We start from the raw sequence: 17,588 nt of genomic DNA, 5'->3' as shown, positions 1-17,588 counted from the left end.
TTTTCCTGGTCACTCGCCCATGCTAAGTTTCCCATCGGGTCCCTTCCCTGTCTTCAAAACTACTTGCGGTTGTTAGCAAACGCACCTCGGCTAGTGGTTTTATGTTCTTCCCGCGATAGTTTGACGTTGCATTTCTTTGTCCGCACGTTCCACATGACGAGGTAATTTTTCTTTTATTTGTTTATATATCTATTCATTTACTTATTGATTTATTTATTTGTTGTTTCTAGATATTGATTTATTGATATATATATATATATATGTATATATATATATATATATATGTATATATATGAATATATACATATTTATATGTATATATATATATATATATACTGTATATATATTTATATATATATATGAATATACACACATATATATATATATATATATATATATATATATTCATTTATCTATTTATCTTTATTCCTTATCTATTTATTTGTGTATATACGTATTCAATAATTTATTTATTGATTTATCTGTTTGATTAATTATTTACTTATTCTTTTATTTATTTATCTATTTAATTATTTATTTATTTATTAATTCTTTTATTTATTTATCTGTTTACATATTTATTTGATTAGGTTATGCTAGGTTAGGTAAAGTTAGCTTTGGGTTGTGCCTTTAGTGACTAAGTTCGTTGAGGAAGGTGAAAGAGATCAATGGCGGAGGAAAATCATCGACACGTTTCTAAGAATCTGCAACCTTGACTGGATTCTGTGAAGCAGCCGACGCTTCTCCCAAAAAAAAGCACTAGTTTTTTTCCATTCTTTTTATTATTGCTTTTTGTTATCACTATTATTATCATTATTATTATTGTTATTATTATTATTATTATTATTATTATTATTATTATTATTATTATTATTATTATTATTATTATTATTATTATTATTATTATTATTATTATTATTATTATTATTATTATTATTATTATTATTATTATTATTATTATTATTATTATTATTATTATTATCATTATTATTATTATTATTATTATTATTATTATCATTATTATTATTATTACTACCATTATCATTGTTATTATTATTATTATTATTATTATTATTACTGTTACTATCATTATTATTAATACTATTTTTATTATAATTACTATTACTATTATTATTATTATTACTATTATTATTATTATTATTATTATTATTATTATTATTATTATTATTATTATTATTATTATTATTATTATTATTATTATTATTATTATTATTATCATTATTATCATTATTATTATTATTATTATTATTATTATTATTATTATTATTATTATTATTATTATTATTATTATTATTATTATTATTATTATTATCATTATTATTATTATTATTATTATTATTATTATTATTATTATCATTATTATTATTATTATTATTATTATTATTATTATTATTATTATTATTATTATTATTATTATTATTATTATTATTATTATTATTATTATTATTATTATCATTATCATTAGTATTATTTATTATTACTATTAATATTAATATTACTATTATCATCAGTTTTATTGTTACTATTATTATTATTATTATTATTATTATTATTATTATTATTATTATTATTATTATCATTATTATTATTATCATTATTATCATTATTTTTATTATTTTTATCATTATCATTATTATTATTAATATTACACTGTACAACAAATTTCAGGATTAAGAAAAAAACATAGTTCTCATGTGCGTTTTATTATGAAGTTCAGTGTGCTGAATTCAAATTTGATAAAAAAAATTCATGCCACGTCACAATTTTTTGTAAATCGCTGTTTTAATAATTATGCAATTAATAGAGATTTCCAAGGTTCCATAAATGTATTTTGCTCCCAAAGTCAGATTAAATGTCTTCATTGTATTTATTTAATTAATATATAATGAATCGGCATGTTTGTTAGCTTTATATGATGTATTAACCTACAATCTATTATTTACTTCTTCTTTTATAAGACGTCTCAGGCGTGTCACGCTTCAGGTTCCAACAGAAGTCAGCCAGCATAGCAGGGCTCCATTTTCCCTTGTACCTGTTTTCCATTGACGCTATATCTTGATGGAACCTCTCTCCATGTTCATCACTCACATCTGCTGCATTCTCTGGGAAGAAGGACAGATGAGAATGAAGAAAGTGTATCTTCAGTGACATATTGCATCCGAGATCTTGGTAGCATTTGATTAGCCTCTCCACTTTACGCTCTCGCTGGGACTCTTGGTGCTTTCCCAGAAGCCCTTTGCATACATCTTTGAATGCATGCCAGGCCGCTAGCTCAGGTTCATCCATTGTCGCCTCAAAGTCCTCATCATTTATAAGCTTGCGAATCTGAGGGCCTACAAATATACCCTCTTTAATCTTGGCATCACTAATTTTAGGGAAGATCCCTTTGAGATACTGGAAACATGGCTTGTTATGTTGCAGTGCTTTGGTAAATTGCTTCATTAGGCCTAGTTTTATATGCAGTGGTGGCAAAATGATTTTCTCCTTCTTAACTAGTGGCTCATGAATTACATTATGGCATCCAAGCGTCATAGATTCCCGAGATGGCCATTCTGAGCGTATATAATGTTCTGATCTGGCCCTACTGTCCCACTTGCAAAGAAAGCACATAAATTTGGTGTATCCAGTTTGTAGCCCATTAAGTATGGCTACTACTTTCAAGTCTGCACAAATTAACCACTCATGCTCTTTGTAACTTATGCGGTCTAGAATAAAAGCAAGGTTCTCATATGTCTCTCTTAAAATGACTGAGTAAGCAACTGGAACTGAAGGCATGGTGTTCCCAATGTGCAACAGAACTGCTTTTATGCTGTAAAGGGATCCATCTATGAATAGCCTCCACTCATTGGGTTCATAGGACAGCTCAAGGGCACTGAATAGGCCTCTGATATCATTACAATAAGTCAAGTTGTTTTCCAAAGTGAAGAAATCCTGTAGATTTGCAGAACGCTTCCTAAATACTGTAATTCGAGCTTCTTCATCCAACAGGTGCCATTGTTGCAAACGTGAGGCCAGGAGTTCACTCTGTTGCTTAGTAAGTGTTAGATCACGAACTAGATCATTGAGTTCTGGTTGGGTGATGAGGTGTGGTTTCTTATCAGATTCAAGTTGTGTCGTATACGTTGCATCTTGAGATTCTGAATCGTCTGAGTTGCTCGTGTCATCGCTTGGTAGTTCAGAGGGCGGCTGTGGTACAGGAATATCACTTGAATGTAGAACTGGGCGAATAGCAGACTGAAGATCTGGATACACGATAGATTTCTTGCCTTTTCTGTTGCGACCTGCAGGAAAATAAAATCAAATCAGACTAAAAATGGATACTATTGGTTGTGATCACGTGCAAAAATAGTGCAAGTGCAACTTATTATGTATTTCGATCTTTTTTATTGATACATCTCTTGAAAATATATATAAAAACAGTAAAAAATAAACACTGAACACCCACCTTTAATATCTGTTAAGCAGAAGTAGCAATCTGTTGAGTGGTCCTTTGGTCCAGGCAGAAAGGGAACTTGTACACCTGACACAACATATGTGAGGTGCCCAGCTTTTGTCCTGGTCACCCACTTTACATCCAAAGTACAGCTCATAAAGTTTCTTTACACGTTGAGTCAACTGTCTCTTGTATTGCCTTAATGTAACTGATCCACATATATAACAAAACTTGTCTGGCGAATTCTTGCATTCTCTAGGCATCTTAACTCTGTATCCTGTTAAAAAAAACACATAGCTATGTGAAAAATTATATAAATGGTAAAAGCAACAAAAAATACCGTTCAGATAGACATTGCGGGCACTGCTATTTACGAAGAACTGGAGGGTCACAGAAAGAAACGGATGTTATATTCGTGATCTACGCAAAAAATAACTCTAGAAAAGGATAGTCTCATTTCCGTTTTTTTTTCATTGTTATACAGTGTTATTATTATTATTATTATTATTATTATTATTATTATTATTATTATTATTATTATTATTATTATTATTATTATTATTATTATTATTATTATTATTATTATTATTATTATTATTATTATTATTATCATTATTATTATTATTATTATTATTATTATTATTATTATTATTATTATTATTATTATCATCATCATTATTATTATTATTATTATTATCATTATTATTATTATTATTATCATTATTATTATTATTATTATTATTATTATTATTATTATTATTATTATTATTATTATTATTACTATTATTATTATTATTATTATTATTATTATTATTATTATTATTATTATTATTATTATTATTATTATTATTATTATTATTGTTATCATCATCATTATCATCATATATATTAATACGATAGCGTGTGTGTTATTTTGTGTGTCACGCTTCTCGAATGGTTGAAATAAGGCATGTTTGTTCCCTAGACTTTATTATTATTATTATTACTATTATCATTATTATTATTGTTGTTGTTGTTGTTGTTATTATTATTATTATTATTATTATTATTATTATTATTATTATTATTATTATTATTATTATTATTATTATTATTATTATTATTATCATTATTATTATTATTATCATTATTATTATTATTATTATTATTATTATTATTATTATTATTATTATTATTATTATTATTATTATTATTATTATTATTATTATTATTATTATTATTATTATTATTATTATTATTATTATTATACGATAGCATGTGTGTTATTTTGTGTGTCACGCTTACATCAAAAGCAACGACCTTCCATGGTGTCGAAGTTCTCGAAGCTGCCAAAGTTCTCGAATGTGCAAAAGTTCTCGAAGGTGCCGAAGTTCTCGAACATGCCGAAGTTCTCGAACGTGCCGAAGTTCTCGAAGGTGTCGAGGTTCTCGAAGTTCTCGAAAGTGACGAAATTGTCGAAGGTGCCAAAGTTCTTGAAGGTGCCGAAATTCTCGAAGGTGCCAAAGTTCTCGAAGGGGCCGAAGTTCGCGAAGGCGCCGAAGTTCTCGAAGGCGCCGAAGTTCTCGAAGTTCTGGAAGGTCTCGAACTTCTGCAAGGTCTCGAAGATCAAATGAAAATGAAGAAAGAAAATATGGACAGCTCTATATAATTGAAACAAATGAAGCATTAAATCTGAGGTCAAATGCTAATCAAAATTCTAATTGCTTATATTCAATTTTCGAAAAAAATATCTCAAGCTATGGTCGATAATCTTTATGTAGGGGCATATAAAAATATGAGAACTGTCGAACTTGAAGAGCAGCAGAGAGCTACATTACAAAATATCCCTCTTCTCTTTCGTGTAATTTACACGGGTTCCGCAACGACCTTCCGAATATTTGTTCAAAAAGGTCAATTACTTTGTATGCTACTCATAAATTGGAGCCAATTTTAATCTAAAGCATTTACAAAGTAAGGTTTAGTCGTCGAAATCTGAATTAGTCGATCGATCGAATTGGGAAAAAAGTCTGACGGTTATTAATTGTGCCTTATGTGTTTACCTTCAGTATGGACGAACGAAGAAGGCAGCGAAGAGAGGCAGCCAGGGAACGACAAAGAAGGAGACGAGAGCAGTTCAGAGAGAATGAAAGACAAGCCCAACGAAATAGAAATAGAGAACAAATGCGAAGAACGAGGAATCAAATGAGCGAAGAGGAGAGAAATGCATTTAATAATCGTAGTAGAGAACTAATGCAAGGAAGAATGAACCAAATGAATGAAGAAGAGAACTGCATAACACTCAAGCAAGAGAACGGATGCGAGCAAGAAGAGATGCAATGGATGAAGAAGAAAGACAATCGCAACGAAGCATCAACAGACAACAGATGAGAGTTAGAAGAAACAACATGACTGAAGAAGAACGACTGATGAACCTTGAAAATAGGAGAAATAGAAATAAAATACGGAGAAATAATGCAGATGGTGTCCAATTTATAAATCCTGATAGATTCTATATTGGGCCAATGAATGTTATTTGTGAACACTGCCAGGCTCTCCGATTTCAGGGAGAGCCTCTGAATTGTTGTTACAATGGAAAAGTATCACTTGAGCCCCTCCAAGAATATCCGGTCATTCTAAGGAAATTGTTCGAAGGAAATGACAGGGATTCTAGCAACTTTAGAAACAACATTAGGAATTATAACTCCTCCTTTGCCTTTGCTTCCTTCGGCGCTGAAGTGAAGCCACCTCCAGGACATGGTCCATATTGTTTTCGATTGCAAGGACAAATATATCATTTAGGCAACAAATTTACATCCAAATGAAAATGAAGAAAGAAAATATGGACAGCTCTATATAATTGAAACAAATGAAGCATTAAATCTGAGGTCAAATGCTAATCAAAATTCTAATTGCTTATATTCAGTTTTCGAAAAAATATCTCAAGCAATGGTCGATAATCCTTATGTAGGGGCATATAAAAACATGAGAACTGTCGAACTTGAAGAGCAACAGAGAGCTACATTACAAAATATCCCTCCCAGAAAAATAACCATGCAATTTATTGCCGGCCCTGATGCGAGGAGATATAATAATCCAACAAATGATGAAATTGCAGCAATATTTGTCGGTTATGATGGAGCACCTCCTGTCCAGCGTGACATTATAGTGTACCCTGAAGGACAACAGAGGGAGAGGATATCCTACCTCTCTTGCCATCTTGATGCAATGATTTACCCTCTTCTCTTTCGTGTAATTTACACGGGTTCCGCTAGTATATATTAGTGCGATAGCGTGTGTGTTATTTTGTGTGTCACGCTTCTCGATTGGTTGAAATAAGGCCTGTTTGTTCCGTAGACTTTATTTTATTATTATTATTATTATTATTATTATTATTATTATTATTATTATTATTATTATTATTATTATTATTATTATTATTATTATTGTCATTATCATTATCATTATTATTATTGTTTTTATTATAATTTTTTTATCATTATTATTATTATTATTATTATTATTATTATTATTATTATTATTATTATTATTATTATTATTATTATTATTATTATTATTATTATTATTATTATTATTATCATCATCGTTATTATTATCATTACTAATATTATTATTATTATTATTATTATTATCGCTATTGTTATTGTTATTATCATCATTATTGTTATTATCATTATCATTATCATTATTATTATTATTATTATTATTATTATTATTATTATTATTATTATTATTATTATTATTATTATTATTATTATTTTCATTATTATTATTATTATTATTATTATTATTATTATTATTATTATTATTATTATTATTATTATTATTATTATTATTATTATTATTATTATTATTATTATTATTATTATTATTATTATTATTATTATTATCATTATTATCTATATAATAATACGATAGCGTGTGTGTTATTTATTTATTTTATGTGTCACGCTTACATCAAAAGCAACGACCTTCCATGGTGTCGAAGTTCTCGAAGCTGCCAAAGTTCTCGAAGGTGCCGAAGTTCTCGAACGTGCCGAAGTTCTCGAAGGTGTCGAGGTTCTCGAAGTTCTCGAAAGTGCCGAAATTGTCGAAGGTGCCGAAGTTTTCGAAGGTGCCGAAATTCTCGAAGGTGCCAAAGTTGTCAAAGGGGCCGAAGTTCGCGAAGGAGCTGAAGTTCTCGAAGGCGCCGAAGTTCTCGAAGTCGCCGAAGTTGTCGAAGGTGCCGAAGTTCTCGAAAGTGCCGAACTTCTCAAAGGTGCCGAAGTTCTCGAAGGTGCCGAAGTTCTCGAAGGTGCCGAAGCTCTCGAAGGTGCCGAAGTTCTCGAAAGTGCCGAAGTTCTCGAAAGTGCCGAAGTTCTTGTAGGTCTGGAAGGTCTCAAAGTTCTGGAAGGTCTCGAAGTTCTGGAAGGTCTCGAAGATCAAATGAAAATGAAGAAAGAAAACATGGACAGCTCTATATAATTGAAACAAATGTAGCATTAAATCTGAGGTCAAATGCTAATCAAAATTCTAATTGCTTACATTCAGTTTTCGAAAAAATATCTCAGGCAATGGTCGATAATCTTTATGTAGGGGCATATAAAAACATGAGAACTGTCGAACTTGAAGAGTAACAGAGAGCTACATTACAAAATATCCCTCCCAGAAAAATAACCATGCAATTTATTGCCGGCCCTGATGCGAGGAGATATAATAATCCAAAAAATGATGAAATTGCAGCAATATTTGTCGGTGATGATGGAGCACCTCCTCTCCAGCGTGACATTATAGTGTACCCTGAAGGACAACAAAGGGAGAGGATATCCTACCTCTCTTGCCATCTTGATGCAATGATTTACCCTCTTCTCTTTCATGTAATATACACGGGTTCCGCTAGTTAGTTATTATTATCATTATTATTAGTAGTAGTAGTAGTACTATTATTCATACTTAAAATTTCTGGAACCTTTAGTTAGGTTAGGATAGGCTTTGTTAAATTAGGTTATTTCAGCTAAGGTTAGAATAGGAGATATTATCTAGGATTTGCAAAATACCTCATTATTGCCTGAAATTTGCAAAACACACCATATTGGCTAGGATTTGAAAAAAAGAAGAAAAAAAAAACCGCTGCCATATTGTTCTAGTGATTAAGAAAATACCGTCATAGCGACGGTTATAGTGTTCGAGTGTGATGTATTGTTCAGATAGTGACGATGATACTGTTGTCTAAAAAAAAATTATTCTCATCTTTCTTGCTGGCTACAGAAAGAAATCGTCGTTCCTGTTAAGATGATGTGTTTTGATTTGTTTTCAGGATACACAAATTACGAGAGAAAGTTCCGTAGCTAATACCCGGGTGAAGGGTTCCAAAGGATTACAAAGGCGGAGCACGCCGGCAGTAGACCTTCCGGTCCACAACCAGGTCGGATGGGAAAAAATATATATAACAATGATAAATAAAAAAACAAAATAGAGCAAATCAAATCAAATCAAATAGAAATTATAATAATATAAATAATAATACATATACCCAGGGCTTTTTTCCCCTTACACGGGGGGTAGCCAAAAAAAAAAAAAAAAAAGGCATAGAAACCACTTCCACCCATTCCATTTCCTACATATTCCACTCCCCTCCACACTCCTCCCTCCCTCTTATCTTGGCACCTCCTGGATGACGGGTCATCCCTGCATCCTGTCCACTGCCCTGGGTCAGAAACAATGTCGCAAGACACAGCACATCCACAGCAAGGCCGCTTCATGAATTCGACCACCCCCCTCTCCGTCCCCTCATACAGAATAGGAGAAGACGGGGAGAAATCCCTTCGGGCTGCGTCAAAATTTTTCTCATACATACTTCCTCACCCCTCCATCCCCCACCCACTCCCCCTCATGCATCACAACATCATCCATACACAACCCTTTTCCATACACCCCTATCTTCTGTCCTCTCCCGTCCTTCCTCCACAGACATTCCCATCTTTTGTACTGCCCCTTTCACCCAATCCATCCATCTCATCCTAGGACGCCCCCTCAAATTCACTCCTTCCACATCTGCCTTCCACACTTCTTTTACTAATCTTTATTCACTCATTCTTTCCATGTGCCCAAACCATCCTAATACTCTTTCATCAACCCTATCTTCCAGCTCCCTTTCCATCCCTGTTCTCCTCCTCACCTCCTCATTTCTCACTCTATCGAGCCTAGTAACCCCTATCATACTTCTCAGACATTTCATCTCAAACGCATTCAAACTTCTCTCTTCCTCTCTCATGTTCCTTTTTTCTGCACCGTACATTGCTTTTGGCACAAGCACTCCTTCATATAACCTCCTCTTAGTATCCATTCCCAGATGTCTATTTCTCATTACACTTTTTAATTCACCAAGGCATTTACTCGCTTCTCTCAATCTACATTCTACCTCCACCCAAACTCTTCCCTTTCCTGCCACATTCGCACCCAAGTATCTAAAACTATCCACATCCTCCAGTCTCTCACCCTTAATGCTCACTTCCAGCCTACTGTCACTCTCTCCCCATGTACATCTCATCACCTTACTTTTGCCCACATTTATCTTGAGCTTCCTTCTTTCACACACCTTCTCAAACTCTGTCACTAACTTCCTCAATCCCTCCTCTGATCCTGCTACAAGCGCAGTGTCGTCAGCAAACAGCAACTGGCTCACCTCCCACTTTTCTCCATTTTCTTTAATCAACTCCAACCCCTGACCCACTACCCTTGCATTCACATCTCGCACCACCCCATCCATGTAAAGATTGAACAGCCAGGGCGACATAACACATCCCTGACGAAGTCCCACCTTTACCTCAAACCATTCACTCTCTCCATTTCTAATCCTGACACAAGCTCTACTACTCTTGTAAAAACTTTTGACTGCTCTTAACAGCTTTCCTCCTATCCCATATATCTGCAGTACCTCCCACAGTGCCTTCCTGTCTACCTTGTCGTAAGCCTTTTCCAGATCCATAAAAACCCAAAAACATCCTTACCTTTTCCTATAGCTTTCTCACATATCTGTCTTACCACAAAAATCTGATCTACGCAACTACTATCTGTCCTAAACCTACACTGTTCCTCACCAATTACTCCCTCTGTTCCTCTCCTAATCCTCTCAATCAAGATCCTCCCATAAGCCTTCCCAACTACACTCAACAAGCTGGTCCCTCTGAAACTACTACACTCACACTTTTCCCCATTTCCCTTGTAAAGCGGAACTATACAGGCACTCCTCCAGTCCTCCTGCACTCTACGTTCTCTTAAACAAACATTAAATAACCTCACCAGCCAGTCCACCATAACTGTGCCTCCTTTCTTCAGACATTTTGCATGCCATCCATCTATCCTAATTTGTAGCGAATCTATGAATGCCCTTCTTTGCTTCCTCATCCCACCACTCACTATCCTTCCTTCTATTTCCTCCGCCCTCCTTGTTCTACACACCATCTTTGCACACCTTATGACTCCCTCCTTGAACCATCCCCATTCCTCCTCCACTCCTATTTCTACTCTATCCTTCACTCCCTCCCACTCCTCTCTCAGCTTCTTCTTATACTCCTTTTCCTTTTCTTTCTCATTTAAGTAGTTCACTCCAAGTGCCTCCCTACCTTCTGTCCTTTTCCTCTTTCTCCACCTATTCTCCACTCTCAATTTACCTTCCACCAGAAAATATCTGATATTTCCCCACTCTCTCCCCCTAGGACATGTACATCCTTAGCTCTTCCTACCATACTCCTGTTAACTACTATATAGTCCATTAACGCTCTATCTGCCACCTTCCATCCACCACCCTCTCCCATGTGTGCTTGTGCTTGACTTTCTTCCTAAACACTGTATTTGCTATCATCAACTCTCTTTCAAGACACATCTCCACCTTTAATTCTCCACTACGATTTTTGCCTCGAACTCCATACTTCCTATTCACTCCGTCTATTGGTTCATTTCCTACCCTAGCACTAAGGTCTCTCGATACAACTACATTGATATTCCTTCCTCATTCCTCTATGCACTCATTTATATCTACTCAAAAAGCCTCCCTTTCCTCTACGCTCTTTTCACTACCAGGCCCATACGTACTTACAAAAACCCACATCTCCTTTCCCAGTTTCACCTTCATCCACATCAACCTTGATGAAACCTCCTTCCACTCCACTACACACTTATTTATCTCTTCACTTACTAGTATAGCCACCCCTTCTCTCCCTCGTCCACTCTTCACTCCTGAGTACCTCCCGGCTACACTCCCAAACTCATACTCGCCCTTCCCTTTCATTTTAGTTTCACTCAAAACCAGCACATCCATCTTTCTTAATAAAAATTAAAATGAATGAATGCATAGGTATAGTTAAATAATAATCAAACAGGTAAATAATAGATAGTGATAAATTTACAGATATATAAAAACAAATAAAAATCAAGCAAATAATAAACAGACAGACAAATAGTAATAAACAAATAAACAAACAATATAAAACAAATGACAGTCATCACAGCACCTTCCTCAGGTATTCATTCAAACGAATCTTGAAGCTTCGAACTAAACTACCTTGCACTGCATCTGCAGGAAGCTCATTCCTCTTATTAACTACACGGTTGGAGAAGTTGTTTCTACCCACCTCCAAATTCAATCTATTTCCTGACAGTTTGGGACCATTATTTTTTGTTGGATTCTCATTCAGTGTGACGATTTTGTCACTTTTGATGTTGTCAATCCCCTTTAGAATCTTAAAGACCTGTATCAAGTTATATGTTTTAGTCGATTTTCATATGATTTATTTTTGATATTTGGAATCAGTTTTGTGGCTCGCCGTTGTACTTTTTCCAATCTGTCAATGTCTTTAATGAGATTCGGTGACCATACGGAAACACCATATTCCAAATGTGGACGAACTAACGATTCATATAGCTTGTTAATTAGAGATGGACTTTTGAAGTCAAAAGATCGCGCAATCAGTCCTAGAATTTTATTTGCTTTCTCAGAGGCTGAAATACACTGCTTAGATGATTTGAGATCGTTACGGATAATCAAGCCGAGATCCTTCTCATTATCCACTTCTGTTAACGAATTTCCAAATAACTTGTAATCGTACTTACTGTTATTTTGAACCTATGTGCATAACCTTGCATTTATTTGTGTTAAATTTCATTAGCCACTTTTCAGACCATTGCTGTAATTTATCTAAATCTTCTTGAATATCCAATGGGTTTAAGTGATCATTGGCCATTCCGCACAATTTTGTATCATCAGCAAATTTGGAGACAATAGATTTTAGTCCGTGATCTGTATCATTTATATATACTATGAATAGAAGTAGCCCACGAACGAAACCCTGAGGAACTAAACTCGTAACATTTTTCCATCTAGAAGTTTTTCCATTTAAAACAACTCTCTGTTTTCGGTCATTCAACCAATTTCTAGTCCAACTTAATAGGCTACCACTTACTCCGTGTGAAGCTAATTTAGTAAGTAGCCTTTCGTAGGGGACGGTATCAAAAGCTTCTGCAAAGTCTAAATACATTAAATTTATATTGTTTCTTTTGTCATAATTAGAGATGACTGTGTTGTAGAAGTCGAGTAAGTTAGTCACGCAAGAACATCTCCGTCTGAATCCATGCTGGCTATCATCTATGAAGCAGTTACTTTCTAAATGATGTTTGATAGCATCTCTGATTATAGTTTCCATAGTTTTCCCTATGATTGAAGTCAAGCTAGGCGTGTAGTTATTTGTTTTCTTTTGTCACCTTTTTTGAAAATTGGAGTAAAGTTAGCTAGCTTCCAATCTCTTGGGACATCTCCGGATATGATGGATTTCTTGAAAATAATTTCTAATTGCACAGGAATCTCATTTTTCATTTCCTTTAAGATTCTTGGATGCCAACCGTCAGGCCCTGGTGTTTTATTAACTTTGAGTTTCTCTATACACCTTTTATCTATTTTTATTTTATTTCATTATATTTACCGTAGCCTAGATTTTTCACAGGTTTAAGTTTGGAGTTCACTTTGAGGTATTTCGTTTACGAATACTGAGCAAAATAGTTATTTAAAATATCACACATTCCTTCGTTTGAATACTCAAATTGACCGTCAGCAGGTAATAGTGGGGCAATGTGATTCCTAATAACCTTTTTATCTCTAATGTAGCTTTAGAATTCTTTGGATTTATCAGCGATATTAATTTCGTATTGTCGTTTTCGTTTTTTATTGTCTTTTTTTAATCTCTGTTTTATTACATAACTTTGATAGTCTTTAGTTGCACTCGAGCTCTTGTATTTCTTATAGCCCTGTTTCTTTTTAGCAATCCTTTTTTTTCTTTTTTAGTTTCTTTGTCGAACCATTTTAGGCGAGCTTGATTTGGGGGGCGTCTGTCCTTAGACGGGATGTAGATATGAGTCATCTTATTAAGCGTTTTTTTTTTATATATTTTCCACATTTTATCTATAGGTCTTTCGCTTAATTTTGCCTCCCAATCTGTAAGCTGAAGCTTCTGGCGTAATCCTATGAACTGAGCTTTACTAAAATCTGGTATTTTAAATACACAAGTATGTACTCTAAATTTTTTTTAGCAATTTGAATCTAAGTTATGATCGCTATTTGCAATAATTTCACCAACTTCTACATCGGTTATCATGCTTTCACTGCTAGTAATGAATAGAGTAAGTTTCCATATCTTGTGGGCTCTTTTACATGCTGAGCTAAGTAATTGTCACCGAGAAAATCTATCAAGCGACTACCTATATGGCCATGTTCAAAGGTCATCCGATCAATGTCAGTAAAATTGAAATCACTCATTATAAATAAGTCCCGGTTGCAGAAACTAGACAGTTCTTGAAACAACAGTTTTTCATCTGCTGATGATAATGTCTTTGGCCTATATATTACACATACATTCATATTTTGTCTATTTGTTTGGGTTAATTCTACCCACAAACTATCATATGCATCCTGTTTTACTTTCTCTAAAACACAGGCATGGACATTGCTTTTAACGTACAACAGAAAACCCTCACCTTTCTTGTGGTTTCTATCCTGATGAAAGTGTTTAAATCCCGCAATTCAGCAATTCAGCAATTCAGCAATTCAGCTTTAAACTCCCCACCATTTAACCATGTCTTTATTATACCTATCATATCGAGATTTTAATTTTTGACATACACTTGTATTTCTTGGAATTTATTCCTAATACTACGAGCATTAAAGTACATGGTATTAAGAAACTCGTGATTATTTCTTTTTTACACATTTTGAGTTTCAACATCATGCCTTACATTATAATTTTGTTCTTTATTGACGCCTTGTTCTATTTTGACATTTGGTCCTTCATTGACATTCAATGCCTCATGGACATTTGCCCTATCAAGGACATCTGGTCCCTCACGGTCATTCGATCTCTTATGTACACCTTACCCCCCTTCGTCACCGCGTTCCACACCAGCCACCCGTCGTTCGTTGACATTCTGTCCGGCATCCCTTCCTAAAATGATATTCTGTCCTTCACTGACATTATATCCTTCAGTGATATTTTTGTTCTCCACTATCATTGTGATATTTTGTCTTCCACTATCATTATATCCCATCTTGATATTTTGTTCTCCACTAATACATCCCATAGTGATATATTGTCCTTTGACATTACATCCTAGTGTAATATTTCGTCCTCTACCGACATTATATCCTAAATGATATTTTGTCCTACACTGACATATTGGTCTACATTATTACTATACCCTACACTGTTTTCCCCAATATACTCTATTTCCCTTTCCCTTTGAGTTTCTACCCCCAAAAAAGGAACTTGTTTATTACAAACTCCCACAATGAGGTTTGTAAGAAATTTTTTGCCTCTGCGAGTAAGGTGGATCCCATCAGAAGCATAAAGGTCATGACGCCTGGAAAAGGGATACCAAGGATCAAGAAAGTGGTATCCCAGTTGCGTGCACAATCGTGATATTCTCTCATTGATCCCCATGATCTCATTGATTCAACACGTGAAGAAACAAGTTTACTCATGTATATATTTTTTCAAATTTTATGAATGCCATAGGTAATACCACTGTACCTAACAAAAGGCAGGTTACCTAGCTTCTAAGATTATGAGAGAACTAAGGAAAAGACAGCCTTAGAAAACATGCGAGAAAAGAGAAAGAGGACTTCTAAGTTGGGTATCCCTCGGCTATCAAAGATGGTGTAACGATGCTACTGTAAGAAGAAAAAGAGGTTTGGTAGGTTCTACTCCTTCATTTGTAAGGTAAAACTGAACTGATTGTGCATGCGATCAGGAGCCGTTATATATACGACGCGGGTAGTCAGGTGTGGCGTGTAATTATATAATTGTACTAGGCTAGGTTAGGTCGGGTCAAGCAGGGTCGCACTGTCATAGGCGCGTCAGGTCTAGTCATGTGGGCGACAACGTGTGTTCCACGACACGTGGTTGTCGTGGTTTGTTCAATACTCCCCTCTTAAAATGGCCATGTATGGGCCAGAGGACCAGAAGGAAACTTATCTACACTGTGGAGCAAGAAGATTTCAGGCCCACTTTTAAAGAGTCAATAAACAAATGCCACTCATTCCTGTGATATATAATAGAATATAAGCCATTGCAAAACACCACACCATCCTCAAGTGAGAAAAACTGCTCGAAATCACAATGTCGTCTACGATCAAAACTAACTTCGGATTCTTTCTGGAGAAGATTCCAGACCTTTAACCTTGAAGCAATAAGTTCAGATTCCTTTTTTTTTTTTTTTTTTTTTTTTTTTTTAAGTTTTATAACAACTTCAAGCAGTGTTGCCAAACTCAGTGTTGCCAACAGCTTGATTGAAATTTATCCCACATAACACACGTTACGTAACATACCGTGGAACACAAAAACTGTGGAAGATGGAAAAAATTAGACATTATTTTTGAATTCTACATGCAAAAACATATAAGATACAGTAATTGTTTTCCTTGGGACAAATTCTTTGTTGACCAGTGTTATTTGTTAATTAACTAATTAATCAATTAATTCATTATAGATCTAGAGGCATCGGGAGGGTTAGAGGTAGTTTGAGCCGACTAATACCAACGAAAGTGGGGATAGAGGTCGGGGACATCGTTGTAGAGATAGATAGATAGATAGATAGATAGATGGAGAGAGAGAGAGAGAGAGAGAGAGAGAGAGAGAGAGAGAGAGAGAGAGAGAGAGAGAGAGAGAGAGAGAAAGGGAGAGAGATAGAAGATGTAGTGTGAGGAAATAGGCAAGAATTGGTTTACAAAAAAGGGTGGTCGATAAATGGAATAAACTTAGTAACCATGTAGTAAGCGCTGAAACTATCATTTGTTTAAAAAAACGATTAGACAACTTTATGGATGGGGGGATGACAGGTGGTGATGGATACGAAACTGCCTAGTGTAGGCCTTATGGTCTCTTGCAGTCTCATTCATACTTATGTTCTTATGCGTGTATATTTGCGCTTGTGGGCCAATTATTGTTTGTATATTGTGTGTGTGTGTGTGTGTGTGTGTGTGTGTGTGTGTGTGTGTGTGTGTGTGTAAGAAGTGCGTATAATTCCTTTATCTATACCAGTGCGTGGGTTCATGAAACAAGTGACCTGTCTTAGTTTTCGGCGTGCCGGTTCCTCAGTCGCAACCGAGTCGAGCGACGGGGCTGCTGATTGGCTGTCGCTGACCAATGAGTGGCTGGCTTCGAGTCCTGGCAAGCCTGCATGGCAGATGTGGTGCTGGGTGATGATGCTGGTGTCCGTTTTACAGCTCCTCCGACGATAGGAGGAAGTGATGACTTTCCACGTGTGACATTGAATGTTGGATTGAATTTTAGGGTACATAATGCCTCTTTGTTTCGTTGGCGTCAATGGTCAAACTCTCTGTCAAGTATGGAGAACTTCTGGAGGAGGTGTTGACGTAGTAGGTTTTCGTGTTCTATCCTCGTATATAATGCTGGAATACGTCTCTTTGCTGGGGATCAACATGAACATGGTCTGTCTCATTAAGGCGTCAGGCGAACCTGACTAGGCGTAGACATACATGAGCACTAATTTTCGTGTCCGTCCCAGGGCCTAAGGAGGAAGTGATCATCACTCAAGATGCCATACAAGAAGGAGACGAACAACTATATACAGTACAGGAACACAAGAAAAAACA

The sequence above is a fragment of the Oratosquilla oratoria genome, chromosome 12, assembly GCF_046742065.1.
Source record: "Oratosquilla oratoria isolate Oo_2021 chromosome 12, ASM4674206v1, whole genome shotgun sequence".
Lineage (NCBI taxonomy): Eukaryota > Metazoa > Arthropoda > Malacostraca > Stomatopoda > Squillidae > Oratosquilla > Oratosquilla oratoria.
The sequence above is the reverse complement of the archived record's forward strand: the minus strand, read 5'-3'. Positions refer to the sequence as shown.